Source organism: Podarcis liolepis (genome assembly GCF_965112155.1).
Source record: "Podarcis liolepis genome assembly, chromosome: 6".
Classification (NCBI taxonomy): Eukaryota; Metazoa; Chordata; class Lepidosauria; order Squamata; family Lacertidae; genus Podarcis; species Podarcis liolepis.
This window is the reverse complement of record NC_139559.1, coordinates 4884400-4897478: the sequence shown is the minus strand read 5'-3', so window position 1 is coordinate 4897478 and position 13079 is coordinate 4884400. Positions and strand designations below refer to the sequence as shown.

General features: G+C 48.6%; 1 protein-coding gene across 1 annotated transcript in view; it reads left to right on the top strand.

Moving 5' to 3' along the window:
* The first annotated feature begins 3145 nt into the window (after positions 1-3145).
* Positions 3146-13079, top strand: part of FAM110A (family with sequence similarity 110 member A) — a 28982-nt gene continuing 19048 nt past the window's right edge. The window contains exon 1 of the mRNA XM_083507679.1: positions 3146-3277. The gene's annotated coding sequence lies outside the window, so the exon portion shown is untranslated. The remainder of the gene's footprint in view (positions 3278-13079) is intronic.

Genomic DNA, 13079 nt, shown 5'->3' with positions numbered 1-13079 from the left:
GATATCCATTGCACGAAAGAACTTCATTGTGTCCTTTAGTATTTCATTGTGCGTTGCCATTAGGGGTCGAACCCAGTCTCTAGCCCCTTTCTCAAGATGCCCAATTACAAAAGCAACTCGCGATTCCTCATCAGGGAACTCATCGAACTGCACATTAAGGGCATATTGCATCTCTGTCCTAAAAGCATGGTAGTCCTTGGGGTCCCCCCCAAATTTCTGCACCAATCCTGGTACCTTTCTGGGGAATTGCGTGGCTCTCCCCTTCTTGTCTGCATCCTGAGCCCTTCTCTCCTCCAACCTCGCCGTCTGCAGGGCCAGTTGAACCTCCAACGCTCGGTATCTATCTTCCAAGCTTGGACCAGCTCCAGCCCCTGCTCCTCCGGTTCCGGTTGGTTCGCTCATGATGCCTTCTCTCGCACAGGCAGCGTACAAAGACTGTCGGACTGCTGTGAGGGTTTGATTAGCTGCTTGTGCGTGAAAACGTGCTCCCTCAGAGTTTGTGCGACCCCACAAACCTCCGTGTGTGACGGAGCTCCTCAGACATGTCTGCTCTAGTCACTAGTAGAGTCCGACAGTGGCTGTCTGCGGAAGCGTTTCCAGCAAAGAAGTTCCTTAACGGAAACGCGTCTCCTGGACTCACGGCGTGACAGTTTCCTGCGAGGTGTGGGTCTCCCTATGGGAGACTCCGATACCTCCCCACTGTTCTCGCTGGAAGCCTCCCTGAGCCCTCCCTCCTGCTCGCATTCCCTCAGAGACCCACTCCTCCCCCTGCTGGTCCCTGCTTCAGCAGTTGAGTCTCTTTCATCCTGCCTGAGTCCCTCCACCACCTGATGCTCTGATGGCAGTTCCCTGACAGTTTGCTTCAGGTTGAGCATTTTCAGGTTGCATCCTGCGGTGACCCGGAAGTACCGGAAAGGGTTACTTCCGGGTTTCGCCGCTCATGCATGCACAGACGCAGGTTGCGTTCTGTTCATGTTGTGAACGGGCCTCCAGAACGAATCCCGTTCGCAACCAGAGGTACCACTGTACTACATTTTTAAAAATTTGTCTTGAGAGAGTCTTTAAACCTCTTTTGTTGACCACCAGCATTACGCTTTCCATTTTTAAGTTCGGAATAGAGTAGTTGCTTTGGAAGACGATCATCAGGCATCCGCACAACATGACCAGTTCAACAAAGTTGATGTTGAAGAATCGTTGCTTCGACGCTGGTGATCTTTGCTTCTTCCAGTACTCTGGCATTAGTTCTCCTGCCTTCCCAAGTGATCACAGGGCAGTTGGCAACATAAAACCATGATGTTATTAAAATTGTAATATATTATTAGAATCATAGAATTGTAGAGTTGGAAGGGACTCCCAAAGGACATCTAGCCCAACCCTCGGCTCATCAAGCCTTGTATTGTTTGCACTGACCTGCAGTGACTCTCTTGAGTCTCCTGCAGAAGGCTTTTCTGGCCATGCCGATTCATGGTCTTTAGCCCTTGAAACTTCCTTCCTAGAGGAGCTGGATTGGCTTCTTCCTTGTTGTCCTTCTGCTTGCAGGTGAAGAATTATTCCTGCAGGCTTTGTTGCTCTTGCAAGAGAAGGACTTTCAAATAGGGCTTTTATTATCTGTAATTCAACAGGTGTTTTTTTTCTTAATTCTGTACCTGTTTAATTACTGTTTCCTAATGATGATCTTTTACTGCATATTATTCATCTAGTTTTTAATCTGCCCAAGCCGCCTTGAGCCCCAGTCCAGGGAACAGGCAGGATATAAACAAAATAAGCAAAATAATAACCACTTGATACTCCACCTTAAACTCCTTGGAGGAAAGTCAAGCTATAAATGCAGCAAATAACTCAGATCAATATACTAGCAATATGCTATAATAATTTTGAAAAGTGCTGGAGGAGACTCAAGGACTGCAAGAAGATCAAACCTCTCCATTCTGAAGGAAATCAGCCCTGAGTGCTCACTGGAAGGACAGATCCTGAAGCTGAGGCTCCAAGACTTTGGCCACCTCATGAGAAGAGAAGACTCCCTGGAAAAGACCCTGATGTTGGGAAAGATGGAGGGCACAAGGAAAAGGGGACGACAGAGGACGAGATGGTTGGATAGTGTTCTTGAAGCTACCAGCATGAGTTTGACCAAACTGCAGTGGAAGACAGAAGTGCCTGGCGTGGTCTGGTCCAGGGGGTCACGAAGAGTCGGGCACGACTAAACGACTAAACAACAACAACAACCCCAAACCTGTTAGAAGTTGGTGTGTGTGTTTTTTTATTTCATTTTTTTTTACCCTCCTTGATTTTAATGTCTCTGTGGTTGGCTGGAAGTCGCTTTGGGTTGCCCTGGGTAAGAAAAAGCAAAAGACAAATTTAATAAATAAAATAAAATAAAATAAAATAAAATAAAATAAAATAAAATAAAATAAAATAAAATAATAAAATAAAATAAAATAAAATAAAATAAAATAAAATAAAATAAAATAGCACTCATCAGCTGAACTGACTAGGCGCCCCTTTCCTGGGCGCTGCAACCTGCTTGTCTTTCGCTCCGCTGCGCGCATAGGTCGCGCACGCTTCCCATTAGCCAGCCCGGCTTTCCGGACGCCTGTCTCTCCCCAGATCCCCGGGGATGGATGTCGGAGGGGCCATTCCTTGCTGCGCCCGGGATCTGCCTTCCTCCTCTCTCTTTCTAGGTCACGCTTCGCAATCCGCCCAGGGCAAAGAGGGAGCAGGAGGCGGAGGTGGGGAAAGGCGGGGGTCAGGCCGTCTGTCTTTTAATGTTCAGCTTGTCTGAACGCATCAGCTGGAGAACGAGGCGGGCGCGCCCGGCAGATCAGCTGGCGGGGACCTCCCCCCCCCCATCCCGGGAAACCTCCTCCAAAGTCCAGCCCCTTTGACCCCAGGGGGCCGCAGGGCGCAGGGGGCTTTCCAGGGAAGTTGAGCACAGGAGAGCTTGGCTACGCCAAGAGGGGCCGCCCCTTGCGCACTGTCTCGTGGGAACGGGGCGGCCAGTTGGTTCCCCCATGCGCAGATTTCTTGCTGCTCTCAGGCGGGGGGGGGGGGAGAGAGAGAGAGAGAGAGAGAGAGAGAGAGAGAGAGAGAGAACAGGAAGAGAAATTCCCCAGGTGAGTGTAAACAGGAAGTTGTGCAATAAGGTTACCTGAGCCCTCAGGTCAGCTGGCTTAAGTTTAACGCGCGCCTGCACCGAAGCGAGCAGTTTGTTACTGGGAAGCTCCTGTCTGGCTGGTCGGTCGGTCGGTTCTCTGGAATTCAAGAGCCTCACCTGGGACAGGTAAAATGCCAGCCCTTGGAGGACTCTCTTTCTCTCTCTCTGGTTGATCATTTTTGAGAACGAGGTATAATCTGGGGAGGGGAAGGAGACCGGAAGGGCAGCTGTCCCAAGAGGCTCGAAGCCAGATGGTTCTTTTGAGTAGCGCAAGGCTCCTGCTTCCTGAGTCCACGCCCCCACCCCCCAAAAAGGACATCTCTCGCAGGGCTTCAGCTGCGGCGCGGCAGGCAGAAATTCAACCGATATAGCGCAGGCGCTTTCTTTAGTGGTGGAGTGCGCTCCGCCGGTAGGAGGTCGTTCCCAGGGTCGCTATTCATCGCCTCCAGTGAACAGGCTGGGAAGGATCTCTCTGGCCAAGAGACCATGGTCAGAAGGAGAGACCAAGCAAGGAACTGGCTTCGATTCGTTTAGGGCAGCTGTAGACTTTCAGCCTTATTTTGTTCTGTTTTAATTGCTTTCATTTTCCAAAGCAAAGGCGCGCAGCTTGGTTTACTTAGGGGCAACAGCCGGATATGTATGGTGGACTGGGGAAGCCTCAAAGGTGGATATTGGAAGAAAGGAATAGACATTTCCCAGGGTTATTTCCCGCGAGGCGAGGTCGTGTGTTGTGGCCCCAGAGTGTGTCCTTTTTGACCTGCAAAGGAGTCCCTCTCTGTACCACCTCTGAGTCGATATAACTGGTGAAATAGCACCGTCTTCCCTTTGGTACCGGGTCTAAAAATTTTGCTTTACTGATTAATGAAACCCTGCAGACATTATTACTAGTGCATGTTGTGTGGAGGCACACACTCTGAAGCATAAAATGCCATGGTGTTTGAATGTGTGAGCAGAGTTTTATTTATTGTGTATAAAAATATTTGTATACCTCTGTATGATTTATTTATTTTTTTAAATCACAGTGGTTTACTGCAATAAAACCTATAAAAAAGTTAAAAAACGGACTTTCCCCCAGTAAATAAGGAAATATATTCTGCAGTGGCACAAATTTGCAGTGTTCATTAGCTAGGGGGGTGCTGGCCAAGGGATCCCAAAAACGGGGGCTTGTTTCCTTTCTTTGTCCAAAGAATATGAGAGGCTCTGCAGGTTTTGCTTATTAATTGAGCATTACTGATTCCAGAAGTGTGTTGTTTCCTCTTTCACACCATAGATCTTGTAGGTTTCTAAAAGAGGAACTTCCTGAGGAAGGGAACATTTGCACCTTTGCTTGTTTTGGCCGTGTAACTTGGCTCACTGTTTAAAGTTACCTACATTGCTTTATAAAGGTGGTGGTTGTTGTTTCGACACAAGCCAGCAGTTCTGGCATGATGCACCTCAGAGGTGCTTTTCTTGAGCCACACTATAATTAGGATAAGCAGGGCAGATGTGGGACAGAGGAATAATTGCTGAGCAACACTGTTATTATCAAATCCATATAAGACAAGACGGCCGAATCAGGCCAATGGCGTATCTAGTCTAGCATCCCAATCTCACTGGCCGTCACAGCCTCCTGTGGCAAGGAGTTCCATAGTTGAACTGGATGCTGTGTGATGACACCAAAGCTGCAAGCGTAAACTTACAGGGTGTAGGCCCATTGAGAACAGTGGGGACGACTTCCGAGTAAGCATGCATGGAATTGCACTGCTGGCGGGTGGCTTGTGAAGTTAGAGCAGCAGCAGTGGGGAGCCTGCAAAGGGATTTTCTCAAAGGGGGCAACATGCAGAACACCCTGCTGGGGTGGGCTTGATCTAGGAGAGAATCATTCAGTGCATATATAATAGGAAGTACAATGCAGACAACCCACACAGAGCAGACGTAGGGTTGCCAGTTCGCCTGAGATGTAGTGAGCGGAGCCTAAGAGCTTAGGGGTGGGGCCTAGTAGTGTCTCAATGGCATAGGATGGCACCTGGTGGGTCAGGGCAGGGGCAACCCCCACGTGCATTTGATGCTGACCTTGAAAGCCCTAAACGGCCTCAGTCCTGTATACCTGTAGGAGCGTCTCCACCCCCATCGTTCTCCCCGGACACTGAGATCCAGCTCTGAGGGCCTTCTGGCGGTTCCCTCGCTGCGAGAAGCAAAGCTACAGGGAACCAGGCAGAGGGCCTTCTTGGTAGTGGCACCCACCCTGTGGAACACCCTCCCACCAGATGTCAAAGAGAACAACAACTACCAGACTTTTAGAAGGCATCTGAAGGCAGTCTTGTTTAGGGAAGTTTTTAATGTGTGACATTTTGATGTATTTTTAATCTTTGTTGGAAGCTGCCCAGAGTGGCTGGGGAAGCCCAGCCAGATGGGCGGGGCATAAATAATAAATTATTATTATTATTATTATTATTATTATTATTATTATTATTAGTGTGCACACACATAGGCTGGGATCCTCAATGGCGCCTTTCTTCACCCAGGGCAAAACCCCCAACTGGCCCTCCCCTGTAGCTATGGCACTGGGTAAGGGGACAGTCTGTTTGTGCCTTGTGCTTCCGGGTGAAGCAGGATGTCTTGGAGAAAGTGGACAGAAACGCTTTTCTCCTTCTCTCGCAACACTAGAATTCCTGGACATGCAAAGAAGCTGAAAGTTGGGAGATTCAGGGCAAATAAAAGAAAGGACTTCTTCACGCAGTGTGTAGTTAACCTGTGGAACTCCCTCCCACAGCAGGCAATGATAACCACCAGCCTAGCTGGCTGGATTGGACAAATTCATGGAGGAGAGGGCTATCAGTCATGGCTAGGCCCTGCCTGCATGATTGGAGGCAGAAATGTTTCTGGTTGCTGGTATTCCGCGGTCTTGTGTTCAAATCCCGCTTGCATGTTTCGTACAGGCATCCGGTTGGCGGCTCCTGTGCGAACAGGATGCAATTGGCCTGATCCTGCAGGTGCTTCTTATGTTCTGATGTCCGGGGCGCCGAGAAAATAGAAAAAAAAGAGCTGTGAAAATAGGCTGGTGAACTGTGCTACCACCCCTGATTCTGATTTATTCCTGCGTGGCAGAGGGTTGGGCTAGATGACCCTTGGGTCTCTTCCAACTCTACAATTCTAAACACCATGAGAAGGAGCCTAAGCACGAGGCAGGGAGAATTAGCGCTAATGGGTTGCATCTAGCATTACTCATACTCAGAGTAGGCTCATTGAAATTAACAGGCATGACTCACTTAGGCCCATTGTAATTAGTGAATCTAACAAAAACTGAATTGCCTGCGTCCCGTCCTGTTATTTGCAGTAATTCCAGGCAGCTGGCTGACGAAATATGACCCGTTCCTCACCATTATTTGACTGTGGTCAAACATTCCCAGATACTCCTTGAAGCCAAAACCTCCCTGATGTAATAGGTGACGACCTCTCTTTCTTTTTAGTTCCAACATTCTTCTATCTGATAGCAAAGTTGGGTGTGTGGGGGCCTCTTCTCTCCCTTCATCCTGAAACAGCCCCCAACGCGCCCCCCCTGGAGCTTCCAGACTTTCTTGCTGTTTTCGGGTGAGATTCCGCCGCACGCTGGGAAATTCAGGTTTGCGCAATTGTGGTTGGTTTGGAGCGCTTGCACAACAAACGCGATTCCCCTAGAGCATCAGGCTTTTTAGCAGCGAGGAAAAATGATACATTGGAAAGTGCAGGATAACGCTGGCTTAAACACAGCGTCATCTAACCTTCCTACAAGCAAAGCAGAGCGAATGCTCAATGAATGCATTGTGAGGACTCCGGAGATCTGACTTAACCCCTACTCCCAAGTATTTAGGGAAGGATACAAGCAGGGAAGGGACGCGGGTGGCGCTGTGGGTTAAACCACAGAGCCTAGGACTTGCTGATCAGAAGGTCGGCGGTTCGAATCCCCGCGACGGGGTGAGCTCCCATTGCTCAGTCCCTGCTCCTGCCCACCTAGTGGTTCGAAAGCACAACAAAGTGCAGGTAGATAAATAGGTACCACTCCGGCGGGAAGGTAAATGGTGTTTTTGTGCGCTGCTCTGGTTCGCCAGAAGCGGCTTAGTCATGCTGGCCACATGACCCGGAAGCTGTACGCCGGCTCCCTCGGCCAATAAAGCGAGATGAGCGCCGCAACCCCAGAGTCGGCCACAACTGGACCTAATGGTCAGGGGTCCCTTTACCTTTACAAGCAGGGAAATGAAGGCAACAGCCTTCCCCCTTTGTTTGCCTGCAGCACTCTATTCCCAGTGGTAGACTGCTTCTGCACATGGAGTTTCCTTAATACATTAACAAGAGTATTCAACAACTTAATAATAATTCAAAAATGCCTTTAAGCAGTCAGTGTAATAAGTCTTGAACTTTCATAGCTAATAGGTATTGGTAGACCTGTCCTCTGAATTTGTTCCCCATGCATTCAGTAACCGAAGCTGTCGGTCCATTTGCTTGAGTCTTCTCCATCCAGAACATTGGCGCTTCTTCCCAGGACATCCCAACTTCAAAAATTCAAACAAATGCAAGTCAAGATCAGAAAAAGCTTTCAAACCGAGGAAATGGATGCTGAGACAAACACTTAAAAAAAGAATCAGTGTTACTGATTAACAGCCTTTGTTTGGAAGGCAGCAGTTTGCGATTTCCCGGCACCGAATCTGAATGATACCTCTCTGTTTGCACGAAAAAGAACAGGAGTCAGGACGTCTCTCGGACAGTCAGATAATGAGGCCCAGCACAGAGTAGTCAAACACAGTGAAGGCCAAAGGACCTCCATTCGGCAGTCGGATTTGTGGTAGCTTGGGACTCTGTTTTCTGGGCAAATCATCTTCCTTGGGAGTATCTTCATGCCTGGCACCTAGGGCGGGCACCTTTGCCAACCTGGTGCCCTCCAGATGGTTTGGACTACAACTCCCATGAGCCCAAGCCAGGACTGGGTGTTGTAGTCCAAAACATCTAGAGGGCACCAGGTTGGCAAAGGAGCCCGTCCTGGGTGCAAGGACCGGTCTTTAGAACACACCGTTTGGCAGAATCCCCACCTGCGCCAACGAGAACTAGGAGTTTAATCCTTGATCCAGCACAGGGACCACATTTGCACAGACGTCTTATTTTGCAAACCCTGCGTCTATATTTAAACGGTGCGTGCTGTTTTTAATCATCTTATAATTTCAGGATTTATTTAGCACCTTGGCTCACCCTGTTTGAAGACACGGTGTTTGCAAAATCAGGAAAAGACGTGGGAGGCACGGAAACGCAAGCTGCACCCAAAAGGCGCTGAGGGTGCGGAAAGTTTAGAGGTGTCTCTGGAATGGCTCATCAGAAACTTCTTCTCTGCCTCCTCTGTAGATTAGATCTTCCCGCCCAGCTCCCGTCGCTCTGCTCTGAGCCTCTGCAAACACACTGCAAGAGACGGGCCTTGAAGGCAGGGGGGAGTTGGGGAGAAGATGGGAAGCCTCTACCAATGATCATGAGGTCCAGTCACTTTAATAATAATAATAATTAATAATAATAATTTATTATTTATACCTTGCCCATCTGGCTGAGCCTCCCCAGCCACTCTGGGCGGCTTCCAATTGAGTGTTAAAACAATACAGAATTAAATATTAAAAACTTCCCTAAACAGGGCTGCCTTCAGATGTCTTCTAAACATCAGATAGTTGTTTATTTCCTTCACATCTGAAGGGAGAGCGTTCCACAGGGCGGTCACCACTACTGAGAAGGCCCTCTGCCTGGGTCCCTGTAACCTCACTTCTCGCAATGAGGGAACCGCCAGAAGGCCCTCGGAGATGGACCTCAGTGTCCGGGCTGGATGATGGAGGTGGAGACGCTCCTTCAGGTATACCGGACCGAGGCCGTCTAGGGCTTTAAAGGTCAGCACCAACACTTTGAATTGTGCTCGGAAACGTACAGGGAGCCAGTATGTTATGTGGTCCCAGTGGCCTCTCCCAGTCACCAGTCTAGCTGCCATATTCTGGATTAATTGCAGTTTCCGAGTCACCTTCAAAGGTAGCCCCACGTAGAGCGCATTGCAGTAGTCCAAGCGGGAGATAACCAGAGCATGCACCACTCTGGCGAGACAGTCCACGGGCAGATAGGGTCTCAGCCTACGTACCAGATGGAGCTGGTAAACAGCTGCCCTGGATACAGATTTGACCTGTGCCTCCATGGCCAGCTGTGAGTCCAAAATGACTCCCAGGCTGTGTACCTGGTCCTTCAGTGACACAGTTACCCCATTCAGGACCAGGGAGTCCCCCACCCCTGCCCACCCCCTGTCCCCCCAAAACAGTACTTCTGTCTTGTCAGGATTCAACCTCAATCTGTTAGCCGCCATCCACCCTCCAACCACCTCCAGGCACTCACACAGGACCTTCACCGCCTTCACTGGTTCTGATTTAAGAGAGAGGTGGAGCTGGGTGTCATCTGTGTACTGATGAACACCCAACCCAAACCCCGTGATGACGAGCAAGAAATGGATAGAATTATTGAGTTGGAAGGGGTTGTCTCATCCAACCCCTGCATTGCAGGAATCTCAGCTAAAGCATCCATGACAGGCGGCCATCCAACCTCTGCTTAAAAATCTCCAAGGAAGGAGAGCCCTTAACCTTCCAAGGAAGACTGCTCCTCCGTTGAGCATCTCTTGCTGCCGTCTGAGGCAACTGCCTCGCTTTGTCTCACGAGTGGGCAGGCCACGCTTGTAGAACTTGGCAGGGTCAAGGACGGGGGCAAAACTACTTCCTTGGCTCTGCCTCTCATTGCCTCTGGCTCCACCCACTGTATGGACTCCCTGCCTTCCTCTACTCCACTCCCAAAGGGCACCCGCCCCTTCTGTCTCCAGCTGAAATGAATATTCAGACCTCGCCACTGTATCTGCTCAGAATAGTTGCTATCGTTGCTTTTCTCTCTGTCCTCAGCTGTCATCCCAGCCCTCAGACTGGAAGCGCCTACTGCTTTTTCCGCCTCCTTTTTAAAAAAATCCTGCCTATGTTGCTCCGAAACGTGCCATGTAGACGTGCCATTCCATTAATGGGGGGGGGGGGGATTCACCACACCTTTGTCCTTCCCCTGAACAACCCGGGAAGGTTCAGTACTGCAGCGACGAACACCCCACAACCAATTCTCTTTGTGTCCGCTGCCCAGAATAGCCTCCACCTCAAGGCCTCTCAACCAGTTAAACTTGTTATCAGAGGAGCCCAGGAAGAGCTCATGCCATGGGTGGGAAGAACAAACGTGCTCAAGAAAGTGATAATTAACTTGCACAAGTCCTGCCTGGGACCGAAGGGAGCCAGGCTATTTCACTAGTGTTTCTCAACAGAAATATTTCAACCATGAGGACTAGGTACTTGGGGTTTTTTTATGATGGAAGAGTATGGGGGATATCAATATTGTGGAGGGGAAGCACGATAACGCCACACAAGTGGGGTCTCTTTGTGAATGAACCCCCCCTCCCCGATTCTGCTCCACACATTGAAGTCCAACCCACTGTGATTTAGGAAACCCAGCTTTAAAATTCCTGACAGATGGTCAGCTGACTTCTGTGGTTTTATTTTAAAAAAAAAATTGGCAAAAAACCCAACAAACATCACATTTCCAAAATAGGAGCTGTAAAACACCAACAGTGGAATTTCCATACCCAATAAATGATTTGGTGATTAGCTCTTATGGTCAGAAGGCTTTTCGGTTCCCAGATTGAAACAGAGGTGATTAATTTCATCGGCATTTTTTAATCTGCATAACAAAAGTTTGTTTGGTTTGAAATTCCTCCTGTCTGTTTTTTTGGGTGGAGACTAGGAGTTGCTGTTTTGCTTTTGAACTGTTTTGGTTTCAGAAAAGCAGAAAGGCAATAATGTGCGTCACTCGTAAGCCTTGCCATCCCCGCTTCTGCAGCAAGAGAGAGGAATCAGCAGCTTCAGGAAAGCACCAAGATTTGCCGAAGAAATAAAGGAAGAAAGGAAAGATGATAGATAGATGATAGATAGATCCCGCTAAAAGGGATGTGTGTGCATTTTCAGGTGTGATACAATCACATACTGACAAACTCAAGAGTTGATTTTGTGCCTTTGCTCAACAAATCCGTTTCTGCCGTTAAGAAAAGTGAAAAGGAAATACAAAGTTTGGGATAAGGCTTGCTTGATGCCCTGTCATATAACCTCCCTGCAAGCAAATAAGAACAGATGTTCCCCCCCAAAAAACCTATGTCTAACCTCCCCAAAACTTTGTGCAAACACATAAGCGAGCAGACTTAGCCAAATGGGTCTCATTGTTGGGAAGGCACGGGAGGTGGAAAACCAGGAGGGTGGAAGTATGGAATGGAGCTTCCTGATGTGGCTGACTGGAACCCTGATCAGGATCACTTTGCAGAGGCGGTTTCAGGGTAGCTTGACCGGTTTGACCTCAAGGAGGGTCACACTGCCGGGGGCACCCCAACAATGCTGTGGAATGGAGTGCAAAAGGCGGGAGGTGCCACATTTTTGTGTCCCACAGAGCCCTGCTGGAATTGGAGAGCCCAAAGTCCACCAAACTTTACTGCAGGTCCCACTTTCGTCATTCGTCCCATGATATTAATGATATCCTGTCCTTCTTTAAAAGGAGCCTAGAGCAGCCTCCTAGGGTATAGGATGGGTTTAATTTCTGTTTTCATAATAGATGTTTTGCTGTTCACCTCGAGCCTCTGGGACAGGGTAGGACATGTGCTTGAGTAAATGAACAGGAAGCAGAAGCTGTGCTTTTCAAGCTTGGACTATTTCAATGCGCTCTACGTGGGGCTACCTTTGAAGGTGACCCGGAAACTGCAATTAATCCAGAATGCAGCAGCCAGGGAAGCTTTTAATGTTTAATAGGTTATTGTATTTTAGTGTTTTGTTGGAAGCCGCCCAGAGTGGCTGGGAAAACTCAGCCAGATGGGCAGGGTATAAATAAATTATTATTATTATTATTATTATTATTATTATTATTATTATTATTATTATTATTATTATTTCTTGTCCTGACTTCTCCAGTACTTTGCCGGTTGCTCAATCTTTTCCTGAACAGCCTGTGCTTGGCTCTGAGCTGCTGTGGTTTCCCTTTTCTCACCAATTTTGGGACTTCCTCTTCCATATTTGGTTCGCCAGGCGCCGTGCAGGTTAGGCTCTTGAGTCATCCTAGGACATGCCTAAACCCCAGAGGTGGCGTGGCTCCTCCTCAGGAACTCTGGCAAGCTGTCATTGGGATGTGATGAAGGATTTGCTGTTCTGCAGAACTCTTCCGTCAGCTTCTCATTTCACCCCAACACCGATCCTGCGAGGTAGGGGTTGGTTGAGAAATGGTGCATCTGCCTAACCTTCATGGCTAAGCGAACATTTGAACCCGGATCTCAGCATCCAAACCCCACCACCCTAGTAGAACACAGAGGGTGCTTTGAGGTGGGATCAGGACTTCTCGAACCTTCATTGCTTTTAGCAATGTCTGTCCACGCAATATACCATATTTTTTAGCTCTATAAGACTCACCTTTTCCCTCCTAAAAAGAAAGGGGAAGTGTGTGTGCGTCTTATGGAGCGAATGCAGGCTGTGCAGCTATCCCAGAAGCCAGAACAGCAAGAGGGATTGCTGCTTTCACTGCGCAGCGATCCCTCTTGCTGTTCTGGCTTCTGAGAGTCAGAATATTTTTTTCCTTGTTTTCCTCCTCCAAAAACTAGGTGCGTCTTATGGTCTGGTGCGTCTTATAGACGGCACTTGTCACAAAATGCCAAGCTATATTTAACGCCCACCCCGATTTAATTCACTTTCACCCCATCAGGAACCACCCAAAGAATCAGAACACACAGCCTTTAGCTTCATACAATAGGCAGCTTTCTATGTTGCAATACATAGGACCCATGTACCTACGGGACTGCCTCTCCTGGTATGCCCCGCGGAGGACCTTAAGGTCCACAAGTGACAACACT